Below are 16,185 nucleotides of genomic sequence, written 5' to 3' on the forward strand. Positions count from 1 at the left end.
GCATAATATGTGAGATATATATCTACTCATACATCTTCATTCTAGGTGAAAAACCACCTAAGAGCAGCAGAGGTAACAAGATGGTCTGAAATTTTGACTTTCATTTCCATCTGCTGAATGTCCAGAATGCAAATCGTAGCGTTAGCTCTGCTTGCATCTCACTGGGAACAATGAGATCCACATTGTAACACCATGTAACTAAAAAAAAAAAATCACTGTTCATAAAATCTTTTATCTTGTGATTTTTCCAATGATTCTTATTTCCCCATTGTCTATACAAAAGTTAACCCTCATTGTCAATATGACCTAATATAGAAAGAGAATACCTTGCTTAAAGAATTTCATTCATTATATGGGCCTGAGGACACGTCTATGGAGTATTTTCTTGATTGATAATTGATGTAGGAAGGTACATCACACTGTTCATGATGCCATCTCAGAGCATGTATGCCTGTACTGTACCAGAAAAGGAGCTGAATGTGAGCCTGAAAGCAAGCCAGCAAGCAATGTTCTTGCATGGTATCCTTGTTAGTTTCTGTTCTAGGATCTTACATTGTACAGATTGAGTTTCTGCATGGAATTCCTCTTCTGACTTCTTTAAACTGTAGGCTGTATAAATATATGCATATATGTATGTGCATAGATGTGCTGGGTGCATATGTACATGTGTACACACATACACACACATACAGAGTCACTATGAAATGAATATGTTCTACTTGTGTTTATTAGACTTCAAGGGCTTGACAATGGAAATGACTCAACTACATATCCAAATCTAGCACTTCCCAATTTAAAGGGCATATTGAAGAAAACGAGGCCAATATTTTGCATCTAGTTAGAAATGTATAACATAACCAAATTAAAGAGTTAGTAAAATTTAAATGTAAAAATTTTCTTTGTGAAATTTAAACCAAAGTTAGTGCTAAATTTAAACTAGAACTGCTTAAACAATAGTAGATTTTTTAATATAAGTGTAGGGGTTGATATTCTAGTTACTTTAAATAATAATAAAGGAATTTCACATGCACACAACTTTAATTTTATATCATAGATAAAAACCAAATAGCTCTATCCTACAAACAATAGAATGTTGTAATAATTTTCACCACATTATTTATCCTCAAATCCCATAAAAGAAATGGAAAAAACTAGAACTGGGACAGTTGATAGGAAGAGGAAAGCTTGCTACTTTTCTAAAAGTATGACAGTCACAATAGTCTCATTGGCCCTTAAGGTTACTATTAGAAATTTTTGTGTTCCATGAATACAAGTTTTTTGTCTATATTAATCCCTAAATGTATCTGATTATTGTTACAGTCAAAAAATAAGTAATAATGAAAAAACTATGACTATTTTCTACTACTTAGTGTAAAATAATATTTTTTACTCTATGAAATTAAATTTTCTTAGTTTTTATGGTCATAAATCTATCATGACTTCATAAAACATATATGAATAGTGATGTTTAAAAATATTTTATTAATTCATTGATGGTTTTTGATAATTTGAAAAAACGTTGATAATTAGAACATAATGCATTTTTTACCATTTACCCCCAGCTTCTACCCTTAACTCCTTCAAGATATACTCTACTTTTCTACCCTGACTTCTTGCCTTCTTTTTGTCTGCATTTTTATTTAACAATTTATCAACTTTAAATTGTAGTGTCCATACGATTTTGAGTGTGTCTTCAACCATGTGAGGTGTTGGTCAATGTTACCCAAGAGACTCAAAACATTACAAGATATTACAATTGCCCTTGTTTGCTTTTCTCAACCCTTGGTGGAAAATAATTCTCCATTGTTGAAGAGACCATACACTTCCAACCTAAGACCCAGCAACCTGTGAGCTTCACTTGCCTTGAAGGCCTCTCTGAGGCTTAGGTTTTTATGGTGCCTGATGGCAATATCAAAGCTTCCAAAAGAAGAAAATAGCCAACAATCCTACCCAGCTATGACCCTTATGAACCACAACTATGACCAGATGGTGCGACAATTCTATAGCTTCAGTAGTGCCATGCATATTTTAGAAGTAACCAAGAGCTCCCTAATTGTACTCACTCAACAGGAAGGAAATCATGCCTGGTACTAGAAATGTATACCAACACCTAAATGCTAGTAAAGTCATAGATCTTGTTGGAGAACCTACACCACCACTTTACTAAACTAGCAAATCCCTAAATACATTCTAAATATTTGTTATTATATCAATAGATCAGTGTACTATTCACCCCTCTTAAAGGGAACTTCTCTTTGCAAAACACAGAGAACACAACAGAAAACCAAAATTAATCAAAATTTACAGTGTGGAGCTAAGTCTCAAAGGATACACTTACAAAACAATTTCTGCACATAGGGTTCAGGGAACATTGGAAAAGGGGGTATGGAAGGATTGTAAGAGGTAGAGAATCAGCGAGATTCTGTGAGATTTGTCTCCTGATAATGTAAGAAGCTACAATAATAAAATCTCAGCATTATGACTGCATCAACATGAGCTAAGTAGCAATGATAATAGACATTCCAAAGTAGATGGAAATAGTCTTAACACAAAGAAGTACTGAGAGTGGGAGAAATAATCTTTCTTTGGAAATAACACACTAATTGGTTATCTAGTAACAGTCATTGCTGAGACCACACAAATAAATACTGACATGCAGATTGACTATATGCATAAACAGACACAGGTAACAACAATTAAAAGAATAAAATTCATTTTTCTCATCTTCAATTAAAAATTTGAAATTTTCCTGTATTTAAACCATGGTTTCCAACAAAAACCATTCTGTGCACACTGTTCACCAAAAGTCGTTTATGGGGGCTTTTAATTATATATAGCACACACATCTAAAATGAAAATAACATTTTCCATAGAAATTGTCATGAATGACAATGTACACTTCTCATCATGTCTCTGGATATTTTACCTAAGAAATATTAAAAGAAGAAAAATAGAAGAAAAAAATAAAGTAAAACAAAATAAAATAAAATGAACAGATTTTTAGGGATTTAATTAGAGAATTATGAAAAATTGCAAAACATATTAATGATGCAAACATAAGTTGAAACAGTATATATTCTGCCTTTATTAATTCTCATAATCTTTGCAAGGATGTCTGGTATGTAGTATTATGATCACAATTTAGGATACAGAATTGAAAGCTAAGAAAGATCAAGTTAGGCCCAATGATATGATCTACATCTGAGAACAAAATTTTAAAATGAGCAAGCATTACATCCCTTAAACTAGCCATCACACATATCTCACTGAGATTGTGCCCTAAGCAATTGGGAATATATAATCAAGTCTGAGTGCCTGTGGTTTCGAAAGAATCTGTCACCACATCATGCTATTAAGTGCAACTTTAGTGTATTGAGGCAATTTTATCCATTCAATACATGTCAAAGTCATATTATTGTTTTATGTTTATTAATTTATTTTTGATCTCTTTTTATCTGTCACATTTAATTTTAATAATGATTGCTTTATTTCCTAACACTCATATAGCTATATAACCTGAGATCATTTTGTTACTTTTTATATGCTTGATTTATTCTATATGGTATTTTTAATCATTCTTTAGTCTTAGTAACTGCCGTGGGCTATGCTTCAAAAGGTCAGTTTGACTTTCAATATACTTCTTTGAACGTATAACTCAAACATTTAATATTGAGCAGGAAAGGTTTTGAACTTCTTTACCTTCTATTTTTAGAAAAAAATGTACAGTTTTTATAGTATTATCTCTCTCATTCTCTTTTGATTTGATCTTCAGATATGTTTTAGGATAGACTTCTTGTTCAAAAAAGCCACAGCTGTTAGTCTAATGTCATTGTTCCGCTAAGATTTCAGTTCCTATTCCATTTTACTTTCTCCCTTCTCCAGTACCTGGCCTTTCCATATAATGATGTATATGTACCATATAATGTATATATATGATTATATATAATGATGATATATGATACACAGTACATGGTACATAGTATATGATATATAATGTATAAATTGTTAATATGTTGAGGAATATTTATTTTAAAGTCTTGAACTAGGAAAATAATTTATTTCTTTCTGTCAGGTACCTAGGGCCACTACAGAGCAATGTCTACTTTGATATAAACCACATTGTGATTGATAGAAATGCAGATGACTAAATTTTGTGCTTCAACTTTCTATAAAGTTGACACTCACCGTGGGTTATTTGTCTGTCTTTTCTATCAGGAAAAAATAACACAAAGCTCCTTGGTAGCTGGATTTTTCTGTATTTATTTACCGATCCAACACCTATTTATTGAATACTGGTTCTTAATATTTTGGAATATAACAAATATTCTTGTACGTGTTACATCTATACTTAAAACAACAACTCAGTATTTCTGGAAGTTTACATTTACTACTACTCAATGGGAAACTGAAAATAAGCTATGAGGTGACAAGTAAGTAAATAACTTATCCAGCAGTCTGGGAGGTTGTTAGGATGTTGGGAACTAAAATATGTGCAAGCTAAAAAATAGAACCAATAGAAGTAAAGTTAATTTTGTCTATATAATTTCATGTATTTCTCATGCATTGTTAACAGTTCCTCTTTTTTAATGACATCATACTTCTTTATGACTATATATGAAGCATATCAAATACTTATATTCAACGTGCGTTGGACTACTTATCCTCTAGGCATAATGAACACTGTTGATATCAAAGAAATATTTTTATGATTCAAAAAGTTATTAAGCTCTGCTGCCTCCAACATACTACTCTATACCCATAATTCCCACTTCCTTTTCTAGCCTTTGGCCTAGTGAGTACCCTCTACTGCCTATACTTGTTTTTCCTCAGCTCTCCAGATGTAGTGTGGGTCCCACAGACAATGCCTGTCCTAGCAGAATTCAGTCACAAGGCCCTTTGCTCATATTCATACCCTCACTCTTTACTCAGACTTTCTACTCCTCCAGGGTCCTCATGAGTATTCATGACTTCTTCATCCATGCCTTTTTTGCAATCTACAAGGTAGCTTGTGTTTCACAACCAGTGAACCAGCACAGTCTTGCAATACCTGCCTTTAATTAAGAGGAAATATAGTCTTAGATCAATATTTTCCCTACCTATCCATCAAACACAGAACTCTTCCATGTCATATTCAACATTTGCACTTGGACCTATTCATCCCCATATTCTTGACTTAGAACAGGAAGATCATCATATATATCAGCCCAGTCTTCTCTGCTCAGTTGACTTCTTTCCACTCAAGTCATTTTCCAACTCTAGACCATACAACTTCCATATCTTCTCTCCTACCTTACATAATCTACAACTAATTCAGAAATAAAAAGAAGTCCATATGTACAGGTATCACTGTAAGAATATCAACAATATGAAAGACAAAGCCATTATCTTCTCTAAAAACATGTGAGTCCTGTAGAAAAGCTTGTCAATGAAGACTACCTGTATGAACTCCAGGACACAGAACTTAGAAAATCATAAATCTCCTCCAAGAATTCAAGAGGTTTAAAGAAGACACACACTGTCACCACCACCACTACCAACACCAGTACCACCACCAACAAAAGCAACAGATTAAGGAGAAATAACTTAATGAGAATAAATGGCTAAGGCCTGAAAAAACAGAAACATAAGGGTGAGAGAAAAGACCAAGGTAATCTAAGAGTTGAGAAAAAACTTTTAATAAGGAGATAGAAACATTCAAGGGGACTCAACCAGAAATGAAGATAAATTGAAAAGCCCCACATCCCAACTATAAATCTCAACAGAAAACCTTACAAGTAGAATGAATCTGACAGAAGGCAGAATATCAGAATATCAGGTCTTAAAGATAAAATATAGAAACTAGACCAAATAAGCAAGAAAAATTAAAACCACAATAACAACAACATTTAAAACACAGGAAAGAAACACATGAAAAATGTGGGACATCATGAAAAACACAAAGTTTAAAATTACAAGTATAGATGATGGAGAAAAATTTCAAATACATAGCGTAATTCAATCTTCAGCAAGATCGTAGGAAAAAATATTTTCAAGCTAAGGGAATATACATTCATGAAAACACAATACACTGAAAAACAGACCAGACCAGAGAAAAAGATTGCCATGGACTACCATCGATAAAATACTAAGTATACATGACAAAAGAAGTGTATTGAAATATCAAGATAGGAAAACACTAGTAACATATAAAAGAAAATCATTAGAATAATAGCTGACTTCTTAAAGGAAACTTCTAAAGCCGGAAGAGCCTGAAGGAATTTATCTCAAATTGTAAATACTATAGCCAGATATCATAGACTAATAGCCAGCAAACCTAGCTACTATAATTGAAGATTAGGGGAAAAAATTTCCATGACATAAACAGCTTTAAAAAGGTATATCTAAACCTAATCTAAGGAAAATACACAAAACATTATTTTGGACTGAAGAGAGAAATGAGCATCACAGACAGACTATGAAAAAGTACAAAGTATGAAAACACAAAATACCACTGAGAATTCAAATAACACCAAAAACCAACAGCATGATGATCATGATTCATGCACTTATTTCTTATAAAATAATAACTTTAATATCAATGCTCTCAATTCTTCAATCAAAAGACACAGGGTGGTTTAATGGACCAAGAAACAGAATCCATCTAACTCTTGCTTCCAAGAAACACATCTTAGTTTGAAAGTTAAGTACTAGCTTAGAGTAAATGGGTAGACAAAAGTACCACAATCAAATAAAACGAGAGAGAAAGGAGATATCACTATCCTAATATCTAACAAAATAGACTTCAAACACTGTAACCAGAAGAGATAATGAGGGAAATTTATTCTAATCAAGAAAATAATCAAGAAGACATTACTTTTTAAAACACATATACAACAAAGTCTTTGTTGCCCAATTTAATTAAAAGTATTGCTGTATTTAAAGGTACAGAGTAATGTCAAGGCATTAATAGTAGGTAATTTAAGTAAACTGCTTTCTCCAACAGGCAGATTATCTGTACAAAAACTACAGAAACATTAGAATTAATTGATATCATTCATCAAATGAGCTTAGAGATAATTACATAATATTCTATCAAAGTATCAAATAATACACACTCTATTCAGTAGCATAGGGAAAGCTTCCTAAAATATACCACATCCAGGGACATGAAACAAATCTTTAGAAAGTCAAAAAGATTGAAATCATCATCCCTTACATCCTATTTTTCATCACAGTGGAACAAAACTTCAAAATGACAGAAAAAAAAAACCTTTAGCAAATAGGCAAATTTATGAATGTTAAACAACTACTTACAAAATGATGAATAGGTTAAAGAAGAAATCAAGAAAGAAATAAAAGAAGATCCTAGAAGTACATTAAAAAAATGAAAACACAACACAGTAAAGTATCTGGAACACATAGAAAGCAGTCTTCTTAGGAAAAGGTTTAGCTTTACGTACCTACATAAAATAAAATAAATAAAAATTCAGAATGAAGTGAGCATAGTGGTACATGCCTTTAATATGAAAACTAGGGAGGTAGAAACAGACATATCTCTGAGTTAGATCTTGCCTTGTCCTCAGAGCAAGTTCCAGAACTTTGTGGCTACACAAAGAATTCCCTGTCTTGAAACAAAGACAATAACAACAACATAAAAAAAAAGCAAATACAAATAGTGATTTATGATGCAACTCCTAGTTTGGATAAGTCAGAACAAACTATCCAAAGTTAGTCAATGGTAAGAATAAAAACTCCAGTGCACAAACAACAAAATAGAAACAAAGAAAACAATATGAAGACTAAATGAATCTAATTTCTGATATTCTGGGAAGATAAACAAGATTGAGAGGCCCTATGATCAACTAACCAAGAAAGAGAGCATAGAAATTAACAGATTTAGAAACGATCAAATAAGTATTACAACAGACACTAAAGAAATTCAGACTACTATAAGAAAATATTTTATAAACCTATATTATGCTGGGAAATAAAATAGAAATGAATGTGTTCTAGATTCAGCTAAACTATCAAAATTAAACCAACAACTCTATTATGCAAACTAGTTAAAGACAGAAAAAGTACAAATATTCCTCATGAATATAGAGGCCAACAATTCAGATACTCAATAAAATACCTGAAAACAAACCATAAACATATATCAAAAGGATTATGTAACGTGACCCAGTTTGCTTTATCCCCCAAATAGGGATATTTTAACATGTTTAAGTCATAGATAGGCTTAAAAGCAAAATTCAATTAATCATCTCAGTAGATGAAGAAAAAACTTCGACAAAATCTAACATATCGTTATCACAATAAAAGCCTACTGACTTTAGGGAGAGAGGTAACATACCTCAATGCTGTAAAAGTTATGTATAAGAAACCCATGGCCAACATTATTCTAAGTGAAGAAAAGCTTGAAGCAATCTTACTGAAGGGAGAAAGAAAACAGTAATGTCTGTTGAAAATACTGTCACCGTGTCTTTTACAGAGAAAGAGATCACCATTTTACAGAGAAAGAAACTACCATTCACAGTAGCCTCAAAGAAAATAAAATTTATAAAATAAACCTAACAAAGAAACTGAAGAACCTCCACAGTGAAAACTTTAAAACTCTGAAGGAGATAAAGACAATAGAAAATAGACATATTCTATGCTCATTGACTGGCAGAATTAATATTGTAAAATTGGCCATTCTACTACAAGTTATTTATAGAATCCATGTAATTCCAGTACAAAATCCCCATCTCATTATTTGTAAACTTCAATTGGAACCACAAAATATTTCATATAGCCAAAACAATACTGAAAGGAAACGAGAGAGAGAGAGAGGAAGAGAGAGAGAGAGGAAGAGAGAGAGAGAGAGAGAGAGAGAGAGGGAGAGGGAGGGGGAGGGAGAGAGAGAGAGGGAGAGAGGGAGAGGGAGGGAGAGGGAGAGGGAGGGAGGGAGGGGGAGGGGAGGAAGGAAGGATTACAACTTCAGATCTTAAGATATATCACAGAGCCATAGTAATAAATACAATATTTTATTGAAACAAAACATGTAAATAGGCCAATGGAAAAACATCTAAGCACACTATGAACACATAAAACTTCAGTAACTTAATTTGACAAAAATTACAAAAACATACACTAGAAAAAAAATAAAGCATCTACAATATATGTTTTTTGAAAAATTTGGTGTCTACATGTAGAAGATTAAAATTGCATGTGTATCTATCACCTTGTACAAAAACTTTTCAATGGATCAAAGACATAACACACTGAAACTTCCAGAAAAAAATAGTCAGGACCCTGCATGACATGGTAATGAGAGAAAAAACTCCATTTTCCCAAGAATTAAGGCCAACAATTCACAAGTGGAATCCTGGTAGTTTAAATGAGAATGGCCCTATAAACTCATATATTTCTATTCTTGTTCTCCAACTGATGATTTCTCCAGAAAGGATTAAGGCTTGTAGCCTTGTTGAGGTGGGAGTGGCCTTGTTGGAAGAAGTGAGTGGGCTTTGATATTTCAAAAACCCATGCTAGGCCTAGTCCCTCTATATCTCTCTACCTCTCTGCCTCTGATTGTCTCTCTGTCTCTCTGTTTCTCTCTTTCCTTCTCTGTCTCCCTCTTCATCTACCTCTCCCGCCCTCTCTCTTTTCCTCTCTCCTCCCTCTCTTCCTTGCCATTCCTACAGATCAGAATGTAACTTTAAGCTACTTCTCGAGTATGTCTGCCAGGCCCCCTTCCCCATAATGCTCCCTATCATGATGATAATGGCTGAATCCTGTTAATTAAATGCTTTCTTTTCAAAAGTTATCTTGGTCATGGTGTTTTCACAGCAATGAAACTAAACCAGGGACTTCATGAATCTAAAATAACTTCTGCATAGCTAAATAAACAATCACATGAGTGAAGAGAAAGCCTATTGAATGGGAGAGAATTTTTTCATTTATACATATTATAGATGTATAATATCCAGAATATACAGAGAACTAAATATGCAAATGGCATAAAAATAAAGAAACATACAAACAAAAATGACCAATTCAAAAACTGGGCCTTGTACCAGAATAGAAATGTTTCAAAAGAAGAGAAGAAATGGTTAAGAAACATCTAAAATAAGTTCATTATCCATAGCAATTTGGAATGTCCAAATCAAAACAACTTTGAGATTTCATCTTATCCAATAAGAAATGGAACAACAGACAACAGCGTGGAAGAGATCCAGGGGAAAGGAAAGCTCTCATTCATTGTGAGTGGGATTATGAGCTGATGCAACCACCACAGAAATAAGTGTGGAGAATACTCAGAAGAAAATTAAAAATAAATTTATCATGTGACCCAATTATAACACTTCATGCTATATACTCAAAAGATTCAACAACATTCTACTACAAAGGTACTTGATTAGTCATGTTCATTTCTACTGTAGTTACTATTGATAGAAAATAGGAACAACCTAAATATTCTATAACTGATGAATGGATAATAGAAATGTAGCACATCTACAATATGAAGTACTATTCAGCTGTAAAGAAAAATGGTGTCATGAACTTTGCCAACAAAAGAATGAAATGAGAAAAGATCATATAACCTATACCCCAAAAGCAAATGTCACATATTATCCTTTATTTGAGGGTCCAGTTCCAAATTTTGTGATGTGAGTACACAGCCTGTGGTAACAATAGAAACCATGAAAATAAGACAAGAATTTCAATCAAATAGGAGACTTGTTCACAATAGAGGGAAATAGCCAGATACAAAGAGTATGATCAAAAAAAAGGAGAAGAGAGGTTTCTCATGGAGGGAGAGAGAAATGCAGAAGAAGTGGGAAGATAGTAAAGGGAAGTTGGGGGACAGAAGTGATTCTGATGATGGAATTTGGAAAGGGGAGTCTCTTGAGGGAAACAAGAAGAAAACACAGTAGTAGTAGGGAGGTGAAGTAATATATGGGTGGCTGAAAAGACACGATAAATTATACTGTTAAAATTATGTTTCTGCAATTTAGTGTATAATTACTTATATAATTTTCAAGAACTTTTCTCATCTGGGATGTCAGTGCTCTCTCAAAAACTATGGACCACCTAAAAACAAAACCAACCAACCAAACAGAATTACCACACATGAGAAACCTACTTTTTGAGTTGTTGACCAATATTGGCTAAAAGACTTCCAAAACATATACAGCTGGTGCCATTGGTTATCAACTAGATGTTGAAGGTAAGTTCCTATTCCTGAAAACGCCATGCACTCTAGATAAAGTCATGGTTCAAGAGGCCCATGAGATAGAAATGAGCCAAATGCTTTCTCACTTGAAAACTACCAGAAGGTACTGTTCAAGCTTCCAAAGGAAGTAGGCAACCAATGGTTCAACTATGAGACCCATGGACCATATCAATCCTCAACAGTGCATAATAACAATACAGGTAGAGTAGTGACACATATATTTCAGTAGAATGTATAGCTCTTTAACTGGAGTTAAGATCTATTCAACAAAAGGAGTACCATGCCATGTACTGGAAACCTAGTTAATTATGTGGTGCTAGTGGAATAATGGTTATTGAAAGAAAATCTATAACCACTAATCTACTAAACCACCTACCAATCCATAAGAACAATCTATAAACATTTATCCTTATATCTAGAGCTAAGTGTACTATTTACCCTTCAATAAGGAAACTTCTCTTTTCAACAGATGGAGGCCAATATAGAAGACCACAACTAATCAAAATGAAGAGATGTGGATCCAATTTCCAACTGACATGTCTAAAAATTACTACTGCTCCTAAGGCTCAGGAAACTTTGTGGAAGAAGGGGCGAAAGGTTGTAAGAGCTGAGGATCAGGGAATTGGTTGTGAGATTATGTCTCCTAGTAACATCAGAAGCTACAACTGTGAAGTTTCATCAACATGAATGCCCAAATATGAGCAGAACAGGGATGACACCAAACTGGATGGGGAAAAGACTGAGCCAATTCATATCCTAAGAACTATAGAAAATGGAGGAAAGCTAAGAGAAGTAGTGATAGTTTTCCAAAGGGAAAAAGTATACCAACTGGTTGTCCAGTATCAAAATGTCAGTACTGAAAATATACATACAAGTAACATTATATGAACTCAACAGATTATTTATGGATATACAAATACATATATGCATGTAATAATAATCCAGGGGAAAAAAGAAGCCATGGGTATGATAGAGTAAGGGAAGGGTGTATGGGAGGTTGTAGAGGGGAAACAATAAGAGAGAAACACCTTGTAAATGAGTTACAAAACAATTTTTCAAAAATATATAGAAAGAAATTGATAAATGAAAAACTCATGGCCAGCCACAGTATCTCAACACTTTCAGTGTGTATGATGGAACACCAAATACTTTGTAATCAAGCCAATGATGTAACTCATTGGTCCGTTGAGCAAGGATATCTGAGAAAATTACGTGGTTTTCCCAGTTCCTCCTGTTCTTCGTGCATGAAGTTCTCTATTCAGATGTCTTTCCCTTTAATTTTGTCTTATTTTCACCTATAGCTAAAGACTTGATCCCTTACAAAAGGAGGTGTGGAAGGAAAAAAGTCTTATATATGCCATTCAGATAATATTATAGTTTGCTGGTCTCTGATCAAAATGACTTTGTTCTTTGCATGTTGTTTCCTTTGTGTCACAAAAGTTCTATAGACCACTAGTGCCTGTAGGCCGATTAGTGTAATTCCTGGAAGTGCGAAGAGAACCAGGTAAGATGAGGATATTTTCCTAAAGAAAACTCAGGCAATGCTGAACACAGTCAGTATCCAGCTTACAAAGCCATCCTGCGGATATGCACAATCTTGAAAAGGCTGTAAAAACATAAAGGAGGATCTCAGATTAGAGGCCATCATTTGCCATTTAAAGCACACTATTCAGTTCATCTCACAAATACAACTACTAACTCAAATACTTACCTACTCAAATTCCTATTTAAGGAAATCTAAAACATGGTTTTAGCACCAAAATATTAAATCACTTGAAAGTTCATTAGAAAAGCAGAAAGTTGGTGTGAGGATCTAAATGACTCAGTGGTAGCCCTACTCACTCAGTGGTAGTGAGTAGTAGAACACACACACACACACACACACACACACACACAAGTAAAGCTGATTTTTTCATTGATCAAAATAAAAACAGATGCCAAATCACAGACCTACTGAAACATCAACTTTTTAGTCACTAGCATAGATTGTATAATTAGCATACCTTGACGTAGCCCTTCCAAGCTGGATGAACTTGCTTTTTCAAGCTGTACTAACTTTAAGTGGGCTGAGACTGCTTTATAAAACACTTCAATGTTTAATATAAATCACTTCTAAATTTGAAAATAAAACAAGTAGCAAAGATTTATCATAGTGCAAAACATACTTAGATACTCAACAAATGATATCTTCTGAAGTTAGGGCTGTGTTTCTTGTATTGACAATAAACAGTTCTGGTGTTAATTATCATTATTCTTTTCATAACAGTTTTCAGCAAATTTCTTCAACAAATAAAATTTACTAATTGTATAACTTTCTTAATACTTATGAAAACACATTTTCTATGAAATTTGGAAATTTAATAATAATCACTTAACATCTACAGGTCAAAAGACAAATTGAATACTTTTCCAGAATTATAGGTTTTACAAAGAACTATGAAGTATAAAATCAGTATGAAATTCTCAAAGTAGAGAGAGATATGGGGCCTGATATCATTGCTGTGAGAAACAATTAAATATTTGTCTGATGTGTTCAAAAGAACACCAATACTCAGACATATTAAAATACTAGACTTATTAGTGATTACAAGGACAGAGATAAAATGTCATCCTTGTGATTCTTAGACACACAGTTGGAATCATGAACTATGAGAAAGGAGATTATTCAAAAGAAAATGCTGAATACCACTGAATAGTATTCACATAATTCTGGAGACATCTATACTCTTGTAAAGACTCAAGAAACTAAGAGAGTTTAAAAAAATGAAAAATTTGGAAGTGCTATGAAAATATTTGCCATGTATTCCATGACGGGTAAGGAAGACATTCTTGTCAGAAAGACATAAGACAGGCTCAGTCTTGATAATGAAATAAAAAAAGAGTAGAGGTGGAGAGCCTTTGGAGCTGCTTGGCAAGAATCTGACATGGACCAAGGACAAGAAAATGAGCCGCTTGGCAGGAATATGACATTGGCCACTAACAAGGAAGTAGTCTTCAGGCAAGAATCTGGCATTATTCTAGAACAAAGATGTAATTTTGGGTAATAATCTAAATCTTATTAGGCTAGAACAAAGAAGTAATCTCAGGAAGGAATCTAAATATTAGGCTAGAACAAAGAAGTAATCTCAGGAAGGAATCTAAATATTAGGCTAGAACAAGGAAGTAGGCTTCAGACATGAAAACGACCTTGGGCTAGGACAGAGAAGTAGGCTCAGATACTTTAGTCATCCTGATAAGCCCTTAGAAACAGTGATCATGGGAGTGTTCACAAAATTGGGTTTAATGCCTTGCTTTTTCTTTGACTATTTGTGTTTATTGTATTGCTTGTTGACTATTGTATTGTTTATTGACTATTTGCATCTATTGTATTGCTAGACCCTCAACCTAGAACTGACCTTAATACATGAATGTAATCAAAATGGTATAAAAGCATAAAGGAGGAGGGGGGATTGGATAGGGTATTCTAGGGAGGGGAAATGGGGAAAGGGGATGACCTCCATATTATAAATAAATAAAATATTGAATAAAACAATGTTTATACAGTCAAAAACAAGAGAGAAAATATTTGTCATGCAGAAAGTTCAGTAATTCGCATTAGTATATGAAGAGATCAAGTGAACCTTGCTAAGGAACTCTAGCTACACATCCCCAGCTCACATGTCATACACAGGAGACCCAATGTATCAGACAAGCCTGCAAATATACCTCCTCTTCTAGCCTCATTGAGAGCATGCTCTTCTGATGAGTGAAGGAGACAGGTACAGGAAATGTGGAAGACAAGTATAAAGGGTAAGTGGTTTCCTGTGAGCTATTGATAGTCTTTACTAAACTCGTAATGGGAAACAGAGGAGGAATATGTACAATATAACAGGTATAGGTGAATTTTGTTGGGGGGGATGAAAGTGGGAAAAGTTTCAAGAAAGCAAAAACATAGTGAAAAGACTCTCAATAATGCTGTGAAGTGGGACCCAGATCAGTATTTATGAAAACATTAAAAACATGCTGAGCTGCTGTGAGCCAAAATGCATGAGGTGCAAGGTGGCAGTCAATAAAGTGGCAGGTGTGAAATGCTTCAGAGAATCTCTTGTGAAGTATCATAAAAGCCTCACAGTGAAAAACACGACTTAGTGAACAAATTCAAAAAAATAAAGTGAGACAGAAAAGACATCTCAGTGGTCCATGGCATTTGCTGAATTTGGAGAGTACTGAAGTTCATTCTCTAGCACACTCATAAAGTAACTCAAGACCATCTGTAACTCTAGGTACATAGGTTCACATGTCCTCCTCTGGCTCCTTTGGACACTCTACTCAAGGGTACTTAAAGGTCCTTCACATAACATACATACAAATAATTAAAAACAAACAAATCTTTAAAACAAAAATAAACATTTAAGATAAAATAAAAGCAAATTATATACAACTCAGTAAATTATAAGTAATTCAAAAGCATTTGCAGGGTGAAAAGTCACTAGGCACCCAAGAGTGCCTCCAATCTTTACTTTGCTTTTTCTGGGTTAGTAGTGCAAAGTACTGGGATGCTTACTTTGAAAACTACATCAGATATTTTTCTCTCTGTATTCTATATATTTTAAATATTCATGTAAAAAGATTAAGGCAAGTTCTTTTATATTGAATAGTTTCTTTATTTACATTTCAAATGTTATCCCCTTTCCCGCCCTCCCATGAAATCTCCTATCCCATTCCCCTTTCTCCCTGCTTCTAAGAGGGTGTTCCCCTGCCCACCAACTCGTGCCTCCCCACCCTCACATTCCCCTACACTGGGGAATTAAACCTTCACAGGATCAAGGGCCTCTTATCCCATGATGCTCAAAAAGGCCATCCTCTGCTACATATTTATTTGGATCCATGGCTCCCTCCATGTGTACAATTTGGTTGGTGGTTTAGTCCCAGAGTGCTCTGGTTTTCTGGTTCGTTAATATTGTTGTTCTTCCTATGAGGTTGCAAACCACTTCAGCTCCTTCAGTACTTGT

The sequence above is a fragment of the Grammomys surdaster genome, unplaced genomic scaffold, assembly GCF_004785775.1.
Source record: "Grammomys surdaster isolate TR1022 unplaced genomic scaffold, NIH_TR_1.0 64, whole genome shotgun sequence".
In the NCBI taxonomy this organism is placed as follows: Eukaryota; Metazoa; Chordata; class Mammalia; order Rodentia; family Muridae; genus Grammomys; species Grammomys surdaster.